The sequence below is a fragment of the Vicugna pacos genome, chromosome 22 (assembly GCF_048564905.1).
Source record: "Vicugna pacos chromosome 22, VicPac4, whole genome shotgun sequence".
In the NCBI taxonomy this organism is placed as follows: Eukaryota; Metazoa; Chordata; class Mammalia; order Artiodactyla; family Camelidae; genus Vicugna; species Vicugna pacos.
The window spans coordinates 1,018,871-1,041,539 of record NC_133008.1 but is presented as its reverse complement, the minus strand read 5'-3'; the positions used below and the strand labels follow the sequence as shown (position 1 = coordinate 1,041,539).

Genomic DNA, 22,669 nt, shown 5'->3' with positions numbered 1-22,669 from the left:
AATATAGGTCTAGTAAGAAAGACAGACAGTAAACCAGTAAGCAAATAAATATATGATGTACTACCAGGTACTAATAATTGCCACAAAGAAACATAAAGCATTTTAGGAGGGAAAATGTTTGAATAGGAAATATGTGCATGCTATTCTAAATAATCTGGTCAGATAAGTCCTCTCTGAGGGTAAATAAGTTGAACAAAGTCCTGAATAAAGCAAAAGAATAAGCCACGTATGTAACAGACAAGAAAAGCCTCCCAGGCCGGAAGAAGTGTAAGTACTAGACTTGGAGTTAGAAACGCAGCTGTCCTGGTGGGGACCATCGGGGCGGTGAAGATGGGCTGGAGCAGAACGGTGAGAGCTGAGGCTGCAGAGATCGGTGAGGGCCCGGATCACATAGGGCCTTGGTAGGGACTCTGGATATCCTTCTGAATACAATGGAAAATCACAAAAGTATTTTGCAATGCGGAACAACTTGATCTGATTCATACTTTAATAAGACCGTTGTGGGTAACGTATGGGGAATAAGCAATGGAAGCAGGGCAAGGTAAGCTGATGGGAAGCCAGTGGGAAGAGTACTGCTGACCTGGAGAGAGACACCGAGGTTGGACTGGGATGATGGCGGGAGACGGGCAGAAATGGGGACACGAATTAACAGTAACGGTCACAGGCCTTAATGCTCGAGTTGGACACAGACACAGAGTGGTACAGGGTGATGGGTATGTGATATTTGGGGATGAGCCACAGTTTTTGTGCAGAGACCTGACAGGAGAATAAAGTGGGGATGTTGACGTCGGTAAGAAAGGTTGGTGGGTTTTGAATTCCCCCTAGAGTCGCGTCTGTTTCTCTGTACATGACGTCAGCCGAGCAGGGATGGCTGTTCCTACTTCTGCAGAGAATTGCGTGTCCTCCTCATCGACTAATTCGAGAGGCCGACCTGCCCATCCAATTGCAACATCTTGAATCTGCTTCTTTCTATCCAGGAGGAGATTTCCAACTAAGATGCTAATCAAAAATTCCCGTGTCCAGAGTTAGAGATGTGTGCCTTTGGGAGGATCTCAGAGATGCCTCCACAGAGGCTCGGTGTGCTCTCTCTCCCTCAGAGAACACAGTTCCCTTCAGCCCACTGGGTCTCAGCAGAGAAGATTTCACACATAGCCCCTCTCAGGCCCTGGGGACCAACCTCCCGCTTGGCCGAGCTCTGAAAATGAGCACGAGTTCCGGGCAAAGGGCCTTCTCCAGGGGGCCATCTTGCAGATTACATGAGGACAGTGTACAAAAGGGTGGGAGGGTTGATGGTATAAATGCATTTTAATTTTTGCTCTGAAACTGATTCTGTCCTTCTGTTTTGTTAAGCAAGTGTTCTTAGGCCAGACATGATTCTCCTTTTTTCTTTATATTTGATCATCCAAGAGGTTTAGATAGGGGATTTGTTTTAGGGTAAGAATCTTTAAAAAAAAAAAACCTTGCAAATAGCGTCTTGTTAGGCATTTTGACAAGTGAATTCTCCAGGCAGTATTGAACCCCCTTGTTCCTCCAGGGGGTCTCCAAAGGTATACATGTTCCAAATCTGACCCAAAACCAATGAGACTTTTCTTTTTTTTAAGAACTTCACCATGGGCAAAAGATGTCACTAAAGAAGGTGAGAAAAGAGCAGGTCCCCATAATCCAGAGTCCCTCCCAAAGAGCCCACAGAAGTAAAGAGGAGATGAACGAGAGAAACGTTTTATTTATACACACGCAGGAGCCAACCAGAAAAGTACCTACCATGTTAAATGGTGAAAGTTAAAGGCTTTTTTATCAACCTAACTTAATAGGGAAAAGGGAAAGGAGAGAATTGGCTTCCGTGACAGGTTTTCTTCTGCATCTTTTGAATCTCAGTTATTTTCAGCTTAAAGAGGTTTTGTATTAACCGTGGGTTCCATCTGACTTTCCATTCCTCGAACTTTGTTCTTCTTTTTCAAGATTCACTCATGTATTCTGACCCCCTGGATTTTCCACGTGAATTTTAGATTGATTGTCAATTCCTGCAAAATACCACCTGGGATTTGGGTAGGCATTCTTTGAATCCTTAGATCTATTCATGGACCTTTGTCATCTTAGTAGAATGAAGCCTTCTGCTCCATGAATATGGGATTATTCTCTTTGAATGTAGGTCTTAATTTCTCTCAACAGACTCTCTCATCTATTGTAGTCTTCAGTGTCCAAGTCGGGTACTTCTTGCTCACCTGTATTGGATTCTGATTCAGAAGAGACACGACCTCCTGGAGAACCTCTGCTTCCACTGAGCTGAAATGGAACTGAGTCCTGAGAAGGCTTTAAATTCTTTTAAAAATAGGATTAATGTACTTTAATTACTCCATAGATGAGTAATGAATGGGTCACATTAGCATAGGATTTTAATCCTTTTAGAATTAGTAGAGTAATACAGACACAGTACAAAAAATTGAAATATTGCCTAAAAAAGAAGTGATTTGTAATTCCCACCCACAGCGGTGTCTGTCATGAATGATTTGGTGCTTATGTCTCAGTCTCTGTGTCTCTCAGTATGTCTCTCTCCATCTCTGTCTCTCACACACTCACAATCAGATCAATTTCCATCTATATTGATTTCACACACATGTGGTCGTGCAGATGGGACCCTGGATGCAGAGAGTGGGTCTGCATACTTCCACCCTGAGGCCTCCCTTGACATTGGGTTGAGACCAGGCACCCACTTTTCCAACTGAACAGCATTCATTCATCCACATGAACCAGAACGAATGGACCCCATCCCCTCTCCATCAATATTATTGTTGCTTTAATTCCGACTGTTTCAACCAGTGCTGTGATGAACACCCTTGAAAAGGCATCTTTGAATAGGTGTGTAAGGATTTTAGCGGGATGAACTGTAAGTATCAGATCTTCTGAGGAAGAGATGCATCTGTCGCTCTTTGATGCGTCCTGCACCCTGTTCTCCTGAAGAGGAGCGTCCCTTCACTCCTCCCTCCAGGGGATCTGCTGGAGCCTCTGCCTGCTTACATTGTCACCAGGGCTGGTTGTCACCTGACTAAAGAACCGCCAGTGTGATGGTGACCAATGCTGTCTCTGCAGTGTTTCCGTCTGCCTCTGTTCTCACCTGAGAGGTCAAGCATCTCTAACACACACTGGCCACCTGCATTGCCTCTCATTGGAACTGCCCATGTCTGTTCTGTTTCTGTTTAGAACACTGAGTTTCAAAAGGATTTTGGACTACAGGAATGGGAAAAATTTCTCCAACCTTGGGTTATGAGGAATGCATTTTCCAGGTTGTGGTTTGCCTTTCAAGCAATTTTTCTGGGCTTTTACTAATTTTTTTGATTCGTTTGGTTTTGTTTTTGCCACAGGAAGAGCTAAGCATCTCCCTTGTGTCTTCTGGCTGTGGTGTCACAGGGGGAACAGCAGTGTCTACCCTGAGATTATGCACAGAGTTACCAAAAGGGCTTCATTTTGTGCATCACATCTTTAATCCCCCTGCATATCCCCTGAAAATAATAAAAATGCTGTTTCAAGTGAAAACAAACAAAAATCCTCAGCCCCAGGTGAAAACATGTGGGCAGGAAGGAAAAAATCCTTTTTTAAAATTTCATTGGCAGGGAACAACCAGTAGAGGTAAAGACACGCAAAGAGAAAGAGGACTTGGGGTTGTCAGGGGCTGGGTGAGGAGGGAGGGGAGTGCATGCTCTGGATCCAAGGTTTCACTTTGAGGAAAGAAATAGTGTGAAACTAGATGGTAGTGATGGTCGCACAACATTGTGAATGCCCCTAATGCTCCTGAATTGCACAATTTAAAAGGGGAAAAGTCTACATTTTATTACATGAAACTCTAAAAAGAAAAATAAAGGATGTCATAAATGATGTGAAACAAGCAAAGGAAACTAAAGAAAATGAAACAAAAACATCTCCAGCGGAAGGGACGTCAAGTTTGTGGGGGGACTGACGGTGGAATTTTGGAGAACATTTTGGAGAAGAAGGTGTGGGTGGGTGCAGAGGGGGCTCTACCCCAGGTGGTGGTGATGCCTGAACTGTTTCTCCGTTGCCCAGCAGTCCAGCTGCAGACGCAGGTTCAGGAGGAGCTGCAGGAGCGGCAGGAGGGAGCTCGAGGTCTCCTGCTGGATCCAGTTCGTCCCATTTTTGGTCTCTGACATCTTCCCCTGCCCCTGCCTCCTCTGTAACTATTGGAAGTGGAGAGAGTTTTAAGTCTTGTGGAAGATCTCATGCTGTGAGAGAGGAAAAATTTACGCACCTGCCTCCCTTTCCATGTGCCTCTACAAGGACAGAAATCTTCCCAGAGCTTTCCAGACAGCTCCCACCCAGAAAGTGCCCACAGGATGTATTCTGTGACTGAATTTTTCCAGACAGGTGTTCTGAGGCCATTCTTTTTTCTGGTCCCAACAGTAGCCTCTAGGGACACCTCCCTGTGTGGCCCAGCCTTCGCCCCACCCTCACCTACACACATACACCAGCCCTGCTTTTTTGACCTTTGGTCTCTGCTTCGGGGGCTCCTGGTCCTCCACCTGACTTGCAGCGAGGTGGGCACGGTGCTCCAGGTCAGACCAGGGTGTGCTGAGCTACCCGTCAGCCCCGGGTAGGTCCCTGGGAGAGCCCTGGGTGATGTCTGGGTCGGAGGCCTGCCCCACTGATTTGTGGGCCATGGTGGTGGGGACCCCTCCATATCCAGACCCACCAGGAGTCTGCGCTGGCCCTCAGAAGAGTGACACACCAGTCCTTCACTTGGGGAGGGGGCGTTGGTGTTCTTATTCATCAGCTTCTTTTCAACATGTGGTATCTGGCTCTGCAATGATAGTGACCAGCAGCTGACCCAGCATGGAAGTCTCAGAGTCCTTCCCGGCCAGGAACACTCCTGATTCTGTAGACTCTACCCTCTGCTGCTAGATCAGACCGGAACCTTGTTCAGCTCAGACATCCGGGAGGGAAAATGCATACCCAGAGAGCATGGGCTCCACCTCGGGCGGCAGGACCCTTCCCCGGCTCTCCACATCCCAGCCAGCCAGCTTTGTCCTGGGCTGTCTACGTGACTGGGCCCCCAGGCCTCTGTCCTGCTCTTTCTTGAGGCAGATACCCATCCCCAACATGACTGCTCCACCTCCACCAGGCAGGATGGGGCCGTGTGGCTACCTGGATGGGATCTGAGTGGTGGCCCAGCCTGCCCTGGGCCTCCCTGTGTTACCTTTGGGTCTCTCTGGCCAAAAGGCCAGAGGCGCCTTGGGTGAGACCTGACCCAGTGCCGGCAGCGTTGGTAGAGACCCTCGCTGAGGGCTTTCCGGGGCCTGTGGCCTCAGGATAATGGGATGCAGCAGAACATGCCTCTGTCTCCAACCAGGTGAGCTGAGTAGGGACTTCTCTACAGAGCGGGTGCCTGGTGACTTCGGTTCCAAGTTCTGTTGGGCTCTATTGCCAGGGAAGTGAGGTCACTTCCTGGGGTCCACTTCTCCAAGCTTCCTCCTGACACAAAGCTCCTCAAGGGCCTTTCTGGGCTTCCAATCTCTCATTTCTCACTCCATGCCATGTCCACACACAGTGACACCAACTCAGCCCCCCCCATAGCCCTGGGGAGTCCTGGATGCAACCAGTGCCGCAGCTCTGAAGACACAGCTGGGTTCAGACCTGGCTCCCCCTACTCAGCAGTGTTATCATCCTGGACAAGCCACGTGCCTCTCAGGGTCTCCCCAATCCCCCATCAGCACAGTGGGGATCATTCTGGCCCCTGCTTCCTAGAGAAGCCATCCTGTCTCTAGACCTAGAAACACCTATTGCATCTGTCACCCCCACGGGCTGGCATCACAGGGAGATCGTGCACAGACTCAGCAAAGGAAGGAACCCACAGAGGGCTGGTGGAGTGCAAAGCACACCCCACACAGGCCGGGGTCTGCCCTGGGGTCTGGAGAAAGTCACTTTCCTTGCTGCTTGCTTCCCCGCTCACAGTCGTGAGACTGAAATTAAATACAACTCTGACATCGTCCGCTCTGGCATACAACCTCCTAGGTCATTCTGTCATGTTGACATACAGGCCCAGTGTCCCATCTCGGCCTCTGTGGTGGGCTGCCCCACAATGGCTTCCTATTTTTTTGCCTTCTGTTCCCACACCCTTGTGGGATCCCCACACCCTTGTGGGATCCCCACACCCTCCCCTGGAGGGTGGATCGACTTTGGGACCAGGTTCTGACACATAGACTGACTTGTGAAAATGTATGTGAGTTCCACTCATTACCAGCTCCAGTGTTCCTTCTCTCTGTCTCTGTCTCTCAGTGCCTCTCTGAGTTGTCTCTCTCTCTGTTTCTCTGTCTCCCCCTGCTTCTCTGTGTTTCAGTCTGTCTGTCTGTTTTCCTGTATGTATGTGTGTATATATTTATGTGTATATGTGTGTATTTTTGTGTGTGTATTGTACGGGTCCAGGGCAGGTCACTTCTGAAAATCCCTTGACGACATATTGATTATTTTGAATTCATGTTACTGAAGAAACATTATCTTTGAAAATTGTGCAAGCACTTTGGTGGGATCTTCTCTAAGGCTCAGCACTGCTAGGGAAGGGATGCACCTGTGGCACTTTGATGCATCCTACACCTTGTTCTGCCGGAGAGGAGCGTCCATTTGCTCTTCCTTCCAGGGTACCTCCTGGGGCCTCTGCCTGCTCACGTTGTCACCAGGGCTGGTTGTCACCGGGCTAAAGACCTGCCAGGGTGATGGTGGCCAATGCTGTCTCTGCAGTCTGTCTGTCTGCCTGTGTCCTCACCTGAGAGGTCAAGCATCTCCAGTACAAACCGGCCACCTGCACTGCCTCTCGTTGGAACTGACTCTGTGTGTTTTGTTTCTTTTCAGAACACTGGGCTTCAAGAGCTTTTTGGACCACAGGGATGTGAAGCTTTTTTCCGATCTTGGGTCATGAGGAAAGGTTTTTCCAGGCTGTGGTTTGTCTTTCCAGCTGTCTTTCTTGGCCTTTGTTTTCTGCTTTTGTTTGGATTTATTTTGCCACAAGAAGAGCTAAGCATCTCCCTTCTGGCTCTGGTTTCACAGTTAGAACAGCAGTGCCTACCCCGAGATTATACACAGAGTTACTAAAAGGGCTTCATTTGGTACGTCTCATCTTTAATCCATCTGGACTTTCCTCTCAAAATACAAAAATGCTAATTCACGTGAAAACAAAAAAAAAAATAATTCACCCGTCCCTACTTACGATATGTGGGCACACAAACCAAAAAAAAAGCCACCTTTTATACGATTTCACTGATAGGGAACCTCCAGGATACGTAAAGACATAGAGAGAGAAAGGGGATTAGGGCTTGTCATGGGCTAGGGGAGGTAGGACGTGGGGTGCTCTTTGTATACAAGCTTTTACTTTGAGGAAGGAAATAGTCTGAAACAAGTGGTGCTGGTCTCACAGCACTGTGAATGCAATTAATGCTCCTTAAAATTGCACAATTTAAAATGGGAAAAGGCTAAACTTTATTCTTATATACTTAAAACAAAAATAGAATATAGTATAATAGAAAAGAAAAAATCTGACTCCATAGAAGATCTGTCCTTTTGGCTTTAACCCTTTGCCCTCTTTTCTAGGCTTAGTTTTACTAGCTCTGCACCTTTTGTAAAACAATGTTGCCTTTAGCCTTAAATATACAGAAGAGCCTACTTTCAAGGCTTTGATTTTTTAAGGATATTAACACTTTTGCACTTATATAAAGACAACAGGTTGTAGAATAGAAAACTACTTTTGTTTTGTTAGGGGATTTACAGAGGCACTATGACCTGGTCTACGTAAACAGCTGTAAACCAAGATAATGGCGGACTAATATCTTGGAGAACCGTCTTCCCCATGTCAACTTCAGGCTCCTTTTCTACTAAAAAGGGGAGGGGCTGTGGTTGGTTGTTGCAAACTTGTTGGTGTAGGAATTCTTTGTTCTTGGAATCCTTTGCAGCTGTCCACGTGGGTCAGATCATGGTGTTCCTGCAAAACCTGCAACAAAACAAACTTTTTCTATTCTGCAACTTGTTATCTTTATAGGAGTGCAAAGTGTTAATATCCTTAAAGCTCAGACTTTTGAGAATAGGCTCTCCTGTTTATTTCAGGCTAAAGGCAACACTGTTTTACAAAAAGTGCAGAGCTTGCAAGTCTAAGCCTAGATAACACGGCAGAGGGTTAAAGGAAAAGGAACAGATCCAATATGGAGTCAGATTTGTTCTTCTCTATTACAGTGACTTTTGGTGAGAGCTAAGTGGATGATTCCTGGGTGGGTCCTCCACTGTCCCAGGCTGGATTTCAGGCAGGATCCCTGCCAGATTCACCATGATTTTGGACCTAATCTACCACAGAGAAACTGAAAATTATTGGATTAAAATTACCTTTCAAAATCCCTTCAATTGCCTGTAAACTATACCACAGCAGGGGATGTCTCATTGGCCAGTCAACTGCCAGTCTCCCCTGATGCAAGGGACAAGCGTTGTGGCAAGATCCATGGTGGCCTGGCCAGTGCACCTTCCTACTTTGCTCTAAAGCTTTGGCTTCCTCACTTTGACACTTTAAAAGCTCCCTTCCCTCTTCCCTCTGGCCTGGTGTGAATGAACAAGTTCCCTGCACCCACCTGTGCTGAATCCATGCCATGCACAAAGCCCCATGCACACAGCCCACCATCTGATGTCTAACCCTGGGATTAAGTGCATACTCTGAACTCCCCCACCCCAAAGGTCCGCGTGCCCAGTGCCTCCGCCCTAGGAGTCCAGATCACCATCAGGACCATCAACCACCGAAAGCCCAAGGCCAGTGGCTGGCAGTCTGGGATCAACCTGACCCATCAGGTCAGTTCAGGCACAGGCTGCGGGGATCAGGGTGCCAAGGCAGGAATTGGAACCACCTTCATCCCAGCCTGCCTCACCCTGTAGCCTCAGACATTAACTCTGAAGGTGCACACTAGGCTCGATCCCCCACTGGTGGCAGTAGTCATCATTACTGGAGCACGGATTTCCCCACCCCAACCACAGGGTGAAGGGTGAGTGAGTGAGCTCAGGGTAGGGGTGCACTCAGATTTAAGGGGATCCCATGGTGTGGGGGTACAGGTTGAGAGGTGTGGGGCCCGATCAGAGTGGAAATGACCTGGCTGAGAGGTGAGGGGGATAATTTCAGGATGTTGGGTGTCCTGTGCTGAGGCATGAGGGGTAAGCTTGTGGGTGTAGGGGCCATAGGTTAGGACCTAGCAGGATGGAGTGTCAGGGCAGGGACCATGGTGTGAGGAGAAGGAGCCCTGTCTTCAAGGTCTGGTGGGAGACTGGGCCTGGCCAGTGGTGGGAGGGTAGTAACAGGGAGGGGAAGTTGAGCAGGGAAAGTGGGGCTGGGTGGGTGAGGCCTGGCCTAGGGCAGTCGTGGTTCTAGTTCAATGCCAGGACCCAGTCGGTGGCTGGGTGAAGGCTCTGGGGATGGAGACCCGGCGGGACAAGCAGGAGGGGCCCCACCTGGCTCCTCCCGGCCCCAGCGGCCAGGGCCGGTAAAGCAGGAGACCCACCCGAGCAGTTTGCGCTGCGGGCGGGAGGAGGAGGGGCGCGCACGCGCAGACGGACAGACGCGCGGACGCCGGAACCCACCCAGAACGCGTGGAAGCTGGCGGCAGCCGGTTGCTCCTGGACCAGCTCCTGGAAGAGGAACACGGCCTGGGGCCTGGGCCGCCGCTTGCCCGCGGCTCGGCTGCCGCTGCCGGACAGTTAAGAGGGCGCTGGTGGGGGCGCGCTGCTCGGGGAGCCGGCGGGTGACGCCTGGGCTGTGCAGCTGAGGAGGCGCCCAGGGAGGGGTGCGGAGGTGAGGTCCCGGCCGCGCGTCCCGTTAGGACCCTGAGGCGGGTCCCAGCCGCCGCTGTGGTTCGTGGTAACCCCGGTATTAGTAGTTCCTGAACACCGTGTTTTTGCCGCCGCTTATACACGGGTTTAGGAGAGCAGGTACAGCCCCGGGAGTTGGGAGGGCGCCGGACGGTTGCAGAGCATCTCCGACTGGCCCTCAGACGATGGCCTGCTCCTTGCAGGTGGGTGCGGTGCGGTCGCGGGGCCTCGGATGGAATGGGGACTGCCCCATGAGAGCCCATGGATTTGCTCCCATCTTACCTGCGGCCTGACCTTGGGGGCGGCCTCTAAAGACCCAGGTTAGTGGGACTCAGGTTACAGGTCAGTCTGCTCCTGGGAGATGGGCTCGGTGCGATGAGTGTGCTGGGATGGCTGCAGCAGCAGCGGGAAATTGTTGCAACCCCCGCACTCTCACAGGGCAGCCCCAATCCCGCCATCGCAGCTGCCGCCTTTCCCTGACAGCACAGCACCCGCCCTCCAGGAGCAGGCTGACCTATAACCTGAGTTCCACGAACCTGAGGCAGCAGAGGCCAAGCTCAGGCCATGCGCTGGGGAGTTTGAAGCAAATCCAAGGGCTCCCATGGGCAGACCCCATAACCCGCCACTGCCTTCAACCACACCGTGCCCTCCTCCCGAGAGCAGGCTGACCTGCGGACCGTGCCTGGAGCAGCAGAGGCCGAGCCCTGGACAGGCCATGGGGGAGATGGGGGCAAGTCTACCAGCTTGCCAGGTCGCTGCCCATCTCCCTGCCGCTGCCCCAGGTTCGTGGATCAGTTGTTTTCAAGTCAGTGGTTTCCTGAGATGCAGGCGTGGTGCAGTCAGGTGGCGGGGGCTGCAGGGAGGGGTGCTGCCCCAAGGGGAGCAGGTGGACTTGCTCCCATCTCCCCTAGGGCCAGACCTGGGGACGGCCTCTGCTGCCCCAGGTTTGCAGGACGCATGTCATGTCAGCCTGTCCCTGGGAGGAAAGCTCAGTGTACTCGGGGCAGCCTCAGTGGCTGACAAGGATTTTAGAAGTGGGCTCTAGCCCAGCATAACTAACTCTCCTTTCTTCTCCTGCTTCCTCAGTTGGTGGCTGTATCAGCTTTTTCATTATAGGTTATTGCTAGATAATGAACATAGGTTTCTGTGCTATATAGAAGAAACTTAATTTAAAATCTCTTTTTATATATAGTGGCTGACATTTGTAAATCTCGAACTCCCAAATTTATCCCTTCCTATCCCCTTTCCCTGGTAACCTTGATTGTTTACTAAGTCTGCAAGTCTGTTTCTGTTCTGTAGATGAGTTCACAGTGTCTTTTTCTCTCTTTTTTTACATTGCACATATGAGTGGTATCATTTGGTATTTTTCTGTTTCTGGCTGCTTTCACTTAGAATGACGATCTCTAGCTCCATCCATGTTGCTGCAAATGGTTTTATTTTGTCCTATTCATGGTAGAGTAGTATTCCAGTGTATAAATATGCCACAACTTCTTTATCCAGTCATCTGTTGCTACATTTAGCTTTCCTCCATGTCTCGGCTCTTGTATACAGTGTTGCTGTGAATACTGGTGTGCAGGTATCTTTTCACATTGGAGTTCTTTCCAGTTATATACCCAGATGTGGGATTGCTGGGTCATAGGGTAAGTCTACTTTTAGTTTTTTCAGGGATTTCCATGCTTTCCATAATGACTACACCAAACTAGATTCCCACCAGCAGTGTAAGAGGGTACCCTTCACTCTACAGCCTCTCTAGCATTTATCATTCATGAACTTTTGAGCGATGGCCATTCTGAATGATGGGAGCTGATACTTAATTATAGTTTTGATTTGAATTTCTCAGTTTATTAGTGATATCGAGCATTCTTTCATGTGCCTATTGGCCATTTGTGTCTTCATTGGAGAAATGCTTGTTTAGGTCTTCTGCCTATTTTAAGATTGAGTTGTTTGTTTTTTTGTTATTAAGTTGTATGAGCTGTTATATATATTCTGAAAATTAAGCCTCTGTTAGTCGTATCATTTGCAAATATTTTCTCCCATTCGTAGGTTGTTGTTTCCTTTTGTTTTACTTATGATTGTCTTTGCTGTGAAGAAATTTATGAGTTTAATTATGTCCCTTTTGTTTATTTTTTCTCTTATTTCCATTGCCTGGGTAGATTACCCTAGGAGAATGTTGCTAAGATTTATGTCAGATAATGTTTTGCCTATGTTTTCTTTTAGGAGATTTATCATGTCTTGTCCATCTGCATCTTAAGCCTGTACTCAACATCTGTGCTTCAGTTTTGAATTTTGAGCTTCTTAGAGAAAACCTACTCTTAGCTCATACGTCAGATTCAACATGTCTAAAGCTGATTTCATAATCTTTTTTCTTGCAGCGTCTCCACTTATTCAGTGGGATAATCATTCTTTCGGTCTTGAATACACAAAGGCTTGGAGTGGTCTTTGATTTATCTTTCTCTCACCACCCTCCACATTTTGTCAGCTTCTTGAACTGTATGTTTTTGGTTTCAAGTGTCTATTCTGATTGCTGATACTCTGATGAAGAGCTTTCATCTCTGATACATGAATTTTTCCTTCTGCTGAATTCTTGGATATTCTCTCCCCCCCTTTCAGTCAACCTACAGTTTTGGTGCTCCCACATCTACAGTCAAGTCAAAGACTTAACACAACCAGATCTCAGCCAGAGAGTCTCGACCCTTCATCATTTTGGACTTACCTTATTTGTTCCAATCATTATGTAACTTAGCCTCCTAGGGTAACCTGTGCCTTATTAAAAACCAGGAGTCACCAGCCTTTTCCTATCCAGTCCTCAGTTAAAACAGCTTAGAATTGCCCTGAGAACTAGTTGGAGCCCCATCCCCTTCATAGAGTCTTCCCTATTTATTCCAAATACTTCTAGCTCCTCTTTGTATTCCTGTACTGTTTATGATCAGTAGTCTGTAATCTTGGATTTGAGTACTGACTTGGTACCATTCCTGGGTGGTTTCCAATGTGTCTCCTCACTTAGCTGGTAACTGGAGAAGACTCACTTGTTCAGCCTCCTTTATACCCCTCACCCTGCTTAGCATCGGGCAATAACAGGCATCCAGGCAGTGCTTACCTTCTTTATTTATTCGCAGTGGTGGTGGTGTGGATTATAGCTAATAACTATTAATTCAGTGTTGCAATTAAAAAAGAAAGCCAAGAAAATCCATAAAACTTTATCTCCATGTTCAGTTTAGTGCTTTACCTCAATAGTTTTCTTAAGACTGTGTTTACATTCACATAGTGTTCAGTGCTTGTACAGTTCCCTGAAGCAAGCAGGTGAGATGTCATTATGTTTGACTTTCATGTTACATTTCATATTGGATATATTTGTGCAATGACAAAACCTTCTTTTATAAGTAAACAGCCGGAAGCCCAGAGAGACTAAGAGCCTAACCCAGGGTCACCTGGTTAGTGTTTGGCACAGGCCAGGACCACAGTTCACATCTTCCAGCTGATCCTCTTCCAGTGCCTTTTCATTCCACTGCTGGGAAATGTAGCCCCATCAGCCAAACGGCCAAGTCACATTGCTGCCCCTTTACCTGCCAGTGATGGCAGTGCTTCAAAAAGTGGCAAAGGAAAGGTCAGAAATAGGAGTGATAAAAGACATGGAAGTGCTGGAAATGGATCCTCAACCTCCTCCTCCCTACTTGAGCGCCACACAAGTGTCCCACTCTGACAGTGCTGTTCATTGTTTATAACATAGCCTTAAAATCAGACTGATCTTTTATAGGACATGCTTTTATCCTGGTCCCTTTCCTACTAGTAGTCACCGTCATGGGCAGAAAGTGCCTGGCTGTGCTCTGTTTGTCACGTAGGTGGGAGGGAAAGTGGGAGAGGGAGTTGGTTGAACTGAAGCCGAGCTTTTTACAGCTCTGTTGTTCTAGGACCAGAGCAGTTCCACTCTTGCTTTCATCACCTCTCCACCTCCGAGTCCCAGCCACCCATTCCTGCCTGCTTCCCCACATGCCACATCCTGGGGGAGGACAGAGTGTTGGGCAATGCCCCCTCCGCCCTCTGCCCTGGGAGGTGCAGGAGTCTGCATTAACTTTTGAGCTGTTTTGGTAATTGGGCTTTTCCAGCTTTTCTAGACATCTCCTTTCCAGCTCTGAGAAATTGGAGATGTAACTTAACCATACATGGACTATACTAATGTATTCAGTGACATTAGTGTCATGTTGTCTATAATTGTGTTCTGTGACTGGATAGGAGGTTTTTTATCTCACAGGATGCTTCACATCTAATTCTAAAGTCCTAGAGGCTTGCAGGTGTAATCCAAGTTCTTACGTGTCTGTAAGGTAGACATGAACATTATTTGATAATATGACCATATGTTCATAGATTACGGTTAGTCCACCGGCTCTGTATCTAATGAAAGTTTAAATACCAAACGCTTGAAGAAAATTTGCGGGCCATGTCTTTTTGCCTGTAAGTAGTTGCAAAAACTGAAATCACAACTCTACCACAAGCCACAGTGTTTCCCAGTAGAGAAAGCCCTCTAATTTTACAACCTCTAAGTAATGCAGTGGTTCTTTGAGTGAGATGAGGGATGCCAGAGTATTTTTTGGGACACTAGTGTGGCATGACAAGTATTCTGGGACTGGTTACAGTTGAATCTCTACTTCCTATATCCTGGACTGATTACAGAGGCAATGTTAGTGCGGTAACTATCTTGTGAATGCAAGTGTAGCTAGGAAGACAACAGAGAAAATAGAAGGGATATAAAGAAATGGAGGGACTTCATAGCAGTACAAATGGTGACTTTGACACCACCAGCTGCTGATGTGAACTTGGCAAGAATTTGTGAGAAGTGGTGGGTGTCATTGCAAGCAGGAGAGTCCTGCAGCTTTTGGGGTGAACAGGCAAAGGGGAGAGCAGATATGGTGGCTATCCAGGGGCTATTTTTGTCCTGAATGTGAAAATGTCCAGTCCCCTGTTCAATTTTGCAGCCACAACTTCACATGACTCAGGGCATTATTTCCACCAGAATACCATAAAAATATAAACAACCTCTGTTTCCCAAAGTGTTTGTTCTCGATCTGAGATGACTGTCCTGTGCTGGTAGGTAAGTGGGCGATGGGGCCTATTACATCACCCCCTTTCACTAGAAGTCTACTTCGCTGCTTTTCAACCTACTCCTAGAGGTGCTGTCATTCTGTTACACCTAGGCCTGTAAGACCGTCTTGCCTGAATCCTCACGTGAAGAGGGATGGTTATGTGCAGTTTTAAAAAATTGCTTGGGTCATGTGGTCCTTTGTTCCTTCCATTGGAAATCACTATTCCAGAGCAAATAGTATGCATCTATACAAACTATATTGTTTGTAAGATGTCTTTAGAGGTTTTGCAGTAGGTTTAAATATTTGCTTGGTGATGGCATCTTGATTGATTGAAGGAGGCAACCCTCACTAGGGGCATTGTGTGCTTTCTGTCTGAGAGTTCCTTTACTGGCAGCAGAGTGTTCGTAGGCAGAGTTAGAAAGTTACCTGATCTGAGAAGCCGAATTTGCCCACAGCTGGGAATTGGCGGAAGAGTCTGTTATGGAAGGAAAGCTTTAGGATTATCTGGTAGCAGAGTTCTGGGATCCAAACCCTGGGAAACCTCAGCTTTTGTAGAGTATGTTCTGTAACAATAGGCTATAGGATAATTTTTACACTTGTTATAGGATGTAGAGTTGGGGAAAGGCTTAAAAGTGCAAGAACCTTAAAAGAGAATCTCCGAATATTTTAAAGAAGACAGTTCTCAGAATGAGAACTTTTCTGGAAAAGACTAGCTCTTCACTTCACAGGGGAAGCAGGGAGCAGGTGTAACTGCACTTACGGTAACTTAAAAGGTAAACCTTACCCTCCCACTTAGCTGTTTCCTGGTGTAGGTTCATCTCCCACATCTGTAGTTTTAGACCTGATGTGTCATTTTCTGGTACTCCATTCTGCTTCTTAGTGAGAGACTGACGCAAAGTCACATAGCAATTGAAAAATTGCGCAAAGGTCTTTATTGTTAAAAATGTGGACCTGTGGCAGGGTGCTGCATTTGCAAGTGACTTTCAGTACAGAGACCACTGAAAAGAATGCAGTGTTATTTCTTATTTTATTCCTTTAAGCCTTTGAATAGAAGGTTCTCTTTGCAGAGTGTCTGGAGTACATCAGAACAAGCAGGAACTAAAATAGCTTTAAGAAAGCTCCAGTATAGACGTTGCTTATAGTGTGGTATCTGTCTTATGTTAATTCTTTAAAGCAGGAAGTTGTAACTCTCAATTTCTTAAGCAAATATAAACATTCTTGACTCTTATTGACGTTCTTTGTTGGGTGAAGCTGCTTTTGCTTCCATTCTGAGCATTGAAAGGCCTTCTATGATACTTCTACCACTCCTCAGTATTTTATTTTCCCTCTGTTGTGAACTTGTTTTTAAACTTGAAGCATATATAAATATCACTAACTTGCTACATATGTAGATATTCTGTGTTACATACTCAGAAAGTTTGTGTACATCACACGTATCTACATAATTCCCCCCTTTCCAACTGTGTTCCTGATGAAAGGATGGTGGGAAATGGCATTATGGGGATATGTCTTACAGTACACAGTGTTTCCCCTGTTCCCTCTACCATATCTGGATGTTCTTTCATCTTTCAGCTTCTAGACTTACTAGCTCTTTTTCTTAAGCCAGGTGTATCTCATCCCCCTGCGCACACACACATGTGTACACACACACACACACACATTCTACTGTAGGGAGTAGTGTGCACCATCCAATTCTCCCATTCCAGCTCTGGACACACCCACTGGAGGCAGTGTCTTGCACGAATTAATTTGTAAGTTGCTTTTTAAAACTCGAGTGGTCAGGAAATAGGACTGATATCCACACCTAGTAGGCAGGCCCTCAAGGACAACTTCTATGGTTAATGCCAGGTTATCTTAATGTTTGAGTACCTGGGTTTCATGTCTTCCTGTGCCACCTGTGTGACCCATGATTCCCACATTTCTGTCTCCTGCTAGAATTTTTCTCTCCAACTCTGGACTCTTACAATCTTCTGCTGATTTGACATCTTCACTTGAAACTCTGATATCTTAAAAGCAACATGTGTAAAAACTGAGCTCTTTGTTCTCCTACACCCCAAACTGGTTCTTTCTGCAACCTCCCCCATTCAGTTAGTGGAAACTTAATCCATCCAGCTGCTTGGGTCAAAAAACTTGGAGTTATTCTGACTTTCACTGACATACCACATGAATTCTATCAATAGATCTGGTTTAACACTGCCTTTAAAACATATCCAGAACCCAGCCACTTCTCACCATGGTTCCTGCCTCCACTGCTGCTTCCCTACCCTGAGCCACTGTCCTCTCCTCCTGCACAGCCCTTCTCAGAGGCTTCCCTCCTTTCATCTCTGACCCGTTTCGACTATTCTCACCTGGCAGTCAAGTGAGCCTCGAAAACCTAAGTTAGATTGTGTCGTCCTTCTGCAGTGCCTCCCCATTTCACTCTGGGTAAAAGCCACAGTCCTTACAACGTCCTCCAAGGCCATACAGGATCTGCACTGACCCTTCTCCGCAGCTCCAGCCGTGCCCCCATTCTGGAACATGCGAAGTGCACGCTGGCCTCGGTGATGGTTATTCCGTCCACCTGGGACTTCTCACCTCCAAGTCTTAGTTCTAACCTCAGTCCTCAGTGTGGCCTGCTCTGGTATTTAATACAACATCACCCTCATCCCATACCCTAAACTCTCTTTACCTTGCCCTTTTTTGATTTTTCCATGGTTCCTCTTTCCTAACATGCCACCTCCTCTGCTGCTCTGTTGTGTGAATTGTCATCTCCACCCCCATCCCAGCTAGACTCCAACAAAGCTCCGTGAGGACAGGATTTTGTATTGTTTATTTATCTATTCCAACTGCCTAGACTAGTCCTGGGTACATAGTAGGCAATCAAAAATTATTTGCTGAATAAATTAAAAGACTATTTTAAAAATGAATCATCCTTTCAGGAATGGGTGAGGATAGGAAGCTGCATCAAGGACAATGGTGCAGTAAATAATGATATTTGCCTGTTGTTCTTTGTGTGATTTATATATGTGTTTTAGTCTTAATTTTGTATCCCAGTTTCTTAATTTAATATCTGTATTAAGGTGTAATTTACAGGCCATAAAATTCACACATTATAATTGTACAAGTCAGCCATTTTAGCTATTTCTAGATTTGTGCAACTTTTTCCTCACAAAGTCCCCTTGTGTCCGTCCATATGCAGTTTGCCCCCCCTCAGTGGCACCCTGATTTTATTTCTTTTTTTTTTTTTGGCAATCACATCTCAAACGGATAATTTACACAGCAGTACTAATATAGCTTTGCACTTTTAGAAATGACACACTTAAATATGAAATTAGCGGTCATTGCTGAATGTAGGTAGCAGTATCAGACATTGGTGAGAAGAATGGACCTGAGTGTCAGACTGGCTGCAGTCTTACCCAGCTCCACCATTTACCAAGTTACCCAAATTATTTTCTGCCTCAAGCTCTTTATCTGTTATATGGGGGTAATAATAGCAGCTTACAGAGTTGTTGTGAGGATTAAGCAAACAGGGAAACAAAATTTAGTATAGTGGCCTGCTTATGTTATTACCTAAGAAATAGCCTTGCAGGTAGAGGGCAAAATTCAAATCAGTTTCTAAAGTATATGTAAAATATAATCCAGTTCCTGCCTGGTTTGTAAACACTTATGCCTACTGAAGAATTTAAAAGCAGGCTAATTTCCAACAGAAAAGATCATTTCTCAGCATTTCTTTCAAAGAGAGCTGCAAAGTCACTTTTACTAACTAAATGTTCCATGCCCAACTCTGACAGAAATTTGACAACAGGGACGTAATTATCTACATTTTTGTTAAAATGATGCTGACCATCAGGAAGTGTTCTCAATTATATTTTAGCCTTTATGTTGAGAAATACTGTGAGACTTCTTCTAAATTAATGGGTGGGGGCATTCATTGTAGCTCTTGTAGCCTGATAAGCCTGCACTAAATTATCTTTTTTAAACTTTTAATTAAAGTAATAAATTAATTTTTTGCTGGGGGGTGGTAATTAGGTTTTTATTTATTTATTTTATTTTTAGAAGAATTACTGGAGATTGAACCCAGGCCCTTGTGCATGCTAAGAACATGATCTTTCACTTGAGCTATACCCTCCCCCCTAAATTATCTTTAATAAGGTCTTTTTCTCTGTTTTGTTACTTTATGTACAGAAGCACAAAGCAGGGTCATCAGAAGCCTCTCAATCACAAAGATGATAGTAGTGAAAAACATTGCGCAGTGACAGTGAATCCTTGGCATATGAAGAAAGATTGTAAAGTCCTGAATGAATTAAGAAGGTATTGTTACCTTAACATACATGTAAGCATGGCTCTCTTACCTTTATTTTTCACTTTATAATGAAAATAATCCCCACCTGTCAAGGTTGCTTTGTTTGATAGAGGGAATATCTAAACCCTTTTCTGCAAGTTTTTTAAATAAGTAAGAGCAGTTAATTTATCAGAAGTGTGAATGGTGTAATCTGGTCTGTGTAGTATGGTAGCCACCAGCCACATGTGGCTATTGTGAATTGAGATGTTCTATAAGTGGAAAATACATAATAGATTTTCAAGACTTTGTACAACAAAAATAATGTAAAATATTATTAATAAGTTTTAAAAGTGTCAATCACACTTTTGAAATGATAGTATATTGGATATTTTGGGATAAATGTAATTATTACTGGAATTAATTTCACTTGTTCCTTTTTATTTTCTAAATGGGGGATTACTGGAAAATTGTGACTTGCACTATGTTTCTGTTGACAGTGCTGGCTTCTAACTTATTGCAAATAATATGAAAAGAAAACTTTGATTAAAAATTTTGTAATTGAGTAGTTGATTTGCATCATATTAGTTTCAGGTGTACAAAACAGAGGCTCAACATTTTTATAGATTATATTCCATTTAAAGTCACCATAAAATAATGGCTATATTTCCCTGTGCTGTATGATACAGCCCTGTAACCTATCCATTTTATACTTAGTACTTTTTACCTCTCAATCCCCTAACCCCTTCCTGCCTCCCCTCTTCTCCTTCTCCCCATTGGTAACCACCAGTCTGTTCTGTGTACCTGTGAGTCTATTTCTGTTTTATTATAGTCATTAATTTGTTTTATTTTTTAGATATACATATAAGTTAATACATAGAATATTTGTTTTTCTTTCTCTGACTTATTTCACTTAGCATAATACCCTGTAGGTCCATCCATGTTATTGCAAATGTCATTATTTTATTTTTTAGTGGCTGAACAGTATTCCATTTGTGTGTGTGTTCATGTGTATATATGCGTGTGTATATATATGCATACATGTATATATACATATTTATATATATATATAATATACCACAACTTCTTTATCCAGTCATCTGTCAGTGAACATTTGGGTTGTTTCAGTGTCTTGGCTATTTTAAATTGTGCTGCTGTGAACATTGGGGTGCATGTGTCTTTTTGAATTAAATTTTTCTCCAAACATATATCCATGAATGGGATTGCTGGATCACACGGAAGTCTATTTTCATTTTTTTATGGAACCTCTTTTCTGTCCTCCATAGAGGCTGCACCAATTTACATTCCCACCAACCGAGTAGGAGGGTTCCTTTTTCTCTTAAAAGGTAAAAAATTCTCTACATTTACCTACTTTCCTTTCAGTTTAGGACACAGTTTGGCAAAAGCAAGATAGAATTTAATAGGAGTAAATACAGTATTTATTTTGAATGTCCATGCATTATGGATAGATATGTTATTGATGAGTTTGTTCCCTATTTTTGTAGGTGCAGATGTTTTTATAGCTTCACAGACATTTCAGTCTTGCAGAGAGAAAAATTTCTTTGTATTTTGCTGAACTTGTCCGGGTGTCTTTATCGGATTTGGTCCAGGCCTGCAGAGGTGAATACACATCCAAACCTGAACCATTTGAATGTCTGCAAGATATTAAGAGTCTAGAATATCAGATCTGGACTGTAACTCTGGTAAATGACATCAGTGACTGGACTCAAGAAAACTCCATTTGAGGGCAAAACCTTTCATAAGCCAAAAAGGCTTTGAAACTGTGGCAAAGCCAGAGACTTTTGTGCGCCACTTATGGCCACAAACCCATGAGGACAACCACAGGCCTTCTGGAGTGCCAAGGAAATTCCATGTGAGGAGTCCAGCACTCACAGGAATCCAACAAGTCCCTGTCTGCCAGAGCACCTTCATTGCTACTGTGCTGTTTTGAGTAAATGTCTTTTCATCAGGTTCAAATTGGTTTGTTGTTATTTTTTTGCATAAAAAAACAAATTCTTGTTCCCTGGTGTAAGTAAAAGCCTAACACTTTCTGATTTCTTTTGACAGAGAAAATATGAGCCTGTGGATCTAACCTCATCTGTGATGGTCTGCAGCTGGGAGCAACCAGATCAGTGTCAGTCCCCTTGCAGCCATTGGCTGGGAGCCTGCATGTTCCTTGGAATGGTATTTGAAACATGTCACACTAGCCGTGCCTTTGCTGTGGGCTGGGAGGCGAGTCAGTCAGAATCTGCATTATGGAATGTAAGTTTCATATCCACAGCTAGGAGATCTTTTTTAATAGCCAGAGAATATAGTCATAAATATATCTATTAATGTATTTATGCAAGAACCTTTTTAAAGATTTTTTTATTATAAAAAGTTACCCCCAAAATTGAAAGTGAAAGAACAGTGGAATTAAAAACCATCTGTACCTTAATTATATATAAAGGATCATAAAATCCTTCTAAACTTCTTTTTGTTCAAATGAAGATATTTTTCCCTTCCAAAAAGGAAAATTATTATTTCACATTTTTTTGTTTTCTCCTTTTATTATATATTCCATATCAATAAATATAAATCTTTTAAATCCCTTTTAATGGCTGTTTAACAATATATTGAACAGATATGTAAATAGTTCTAGGTTTCAGAAATTTAAAAAATTGTCATTACAATACCACTGCAAAGAATATTTTGGTGTTTCTATTTTTAGTTACTAATTTGGACTAAAAATTAACAAGTTTGCTTTTCTTTATCTAAAACATTGGTTATTTTATGAAGGAACTGTAAGGAATTTAAAAAACTTTTCAGTAATTTCAACAAAGAAATTATCTTTAAGGCAAAAATGTATGATGTATTGCAAATCTATTTTTATTATATCTTCACTTTTACCAGTGTGACATATGTGTGTGTTTGCACAAGTGCTTTAACTACCAGCAACGTAGGAAAAATCTGTATACTAAAAATGTGAAAATATTTTCCTGGTTTGTGTTTTCATTCTCCCAATATAGGTTTTGGATGACAAGCTTGTATTTGCAAAAGTACACCCCCTGTGGGAGGTGTTCTGTACATACGCTGAGATACTGCACATAATATTGCCTCTGAAGCCCAATGATTTGAAAACCCGGTCCTCAGCCTTTGATAACTTCCGCTGTTTGATGAAAGTCCTCCAAGTGGATGAAAGTATCAACAACCGGAACAAGAATTTTTCATTGCCCTATTTGAGAAGAGCTCCATGAAAGACTTTTATATTCAGGATAGAGATACATTCTTCAATCCAACCACCAGAAACCGCATTGTAAGTCTAAACCGAGTTTAGCTGCTGTCTTGGGGGTGATTTAGAACCTGCTGTTGAATTATCAGTGATTTGGTTTGGTTGGTTTGATTTGGTTTTTAAAAGCTGCCCATAAAAAGGAAAAAAGAGAAAGAAAAGAAATATGCCTACAGATTCCTGTTAGGATAGTAAACAGTGGCTGGTTAGTTACCTTGTATAAGCCACAAGCTC

At 44.4% G+C, this 22,669-nt stretch overlaps 2 long non-coding RNA genes across 2 annotated transcripts; one reads left to right on the top strand and one right to left on the bottom strand.

The window, feature by feature from the left end:
• Window positions 1-3,924: 3,924 nt before the first annotated feature.
• Window positions 3,925-5,369, bottom strand: LOC140688378 (uncharacterized). The gene is made up of 3 exons (XR_012063021.1): window positions 5,204-5,369; window positions 4,700-4,807; window positions 3,925-4,187 (listed from the first exon to the last, which is right to left on the bottom strand). It is a non-coding gene; the product is annotated as an uncharacterized lncRNA (long non-coding RNA).
• Window positions 5,370-9,558: 4,189 nt separating this feature from the next.
• LOC140688377 (uncharacterized) lies at window positions 9,559-22,450 on the top strand. The gene is made up of 5 exons (XR_012063020.1): window positions 9,559-9,814; window positions 19,074-19,221; window positions 20,454-20,513; window positions 21,235-21,429; window positions 22,176-22,450. It is a non-coding gene; the product is annotated as an uncharacterized lncRNA (long non-coding RNA).
• Window positions 22,451-22,669: the final 219 nt, after the last annotated feature.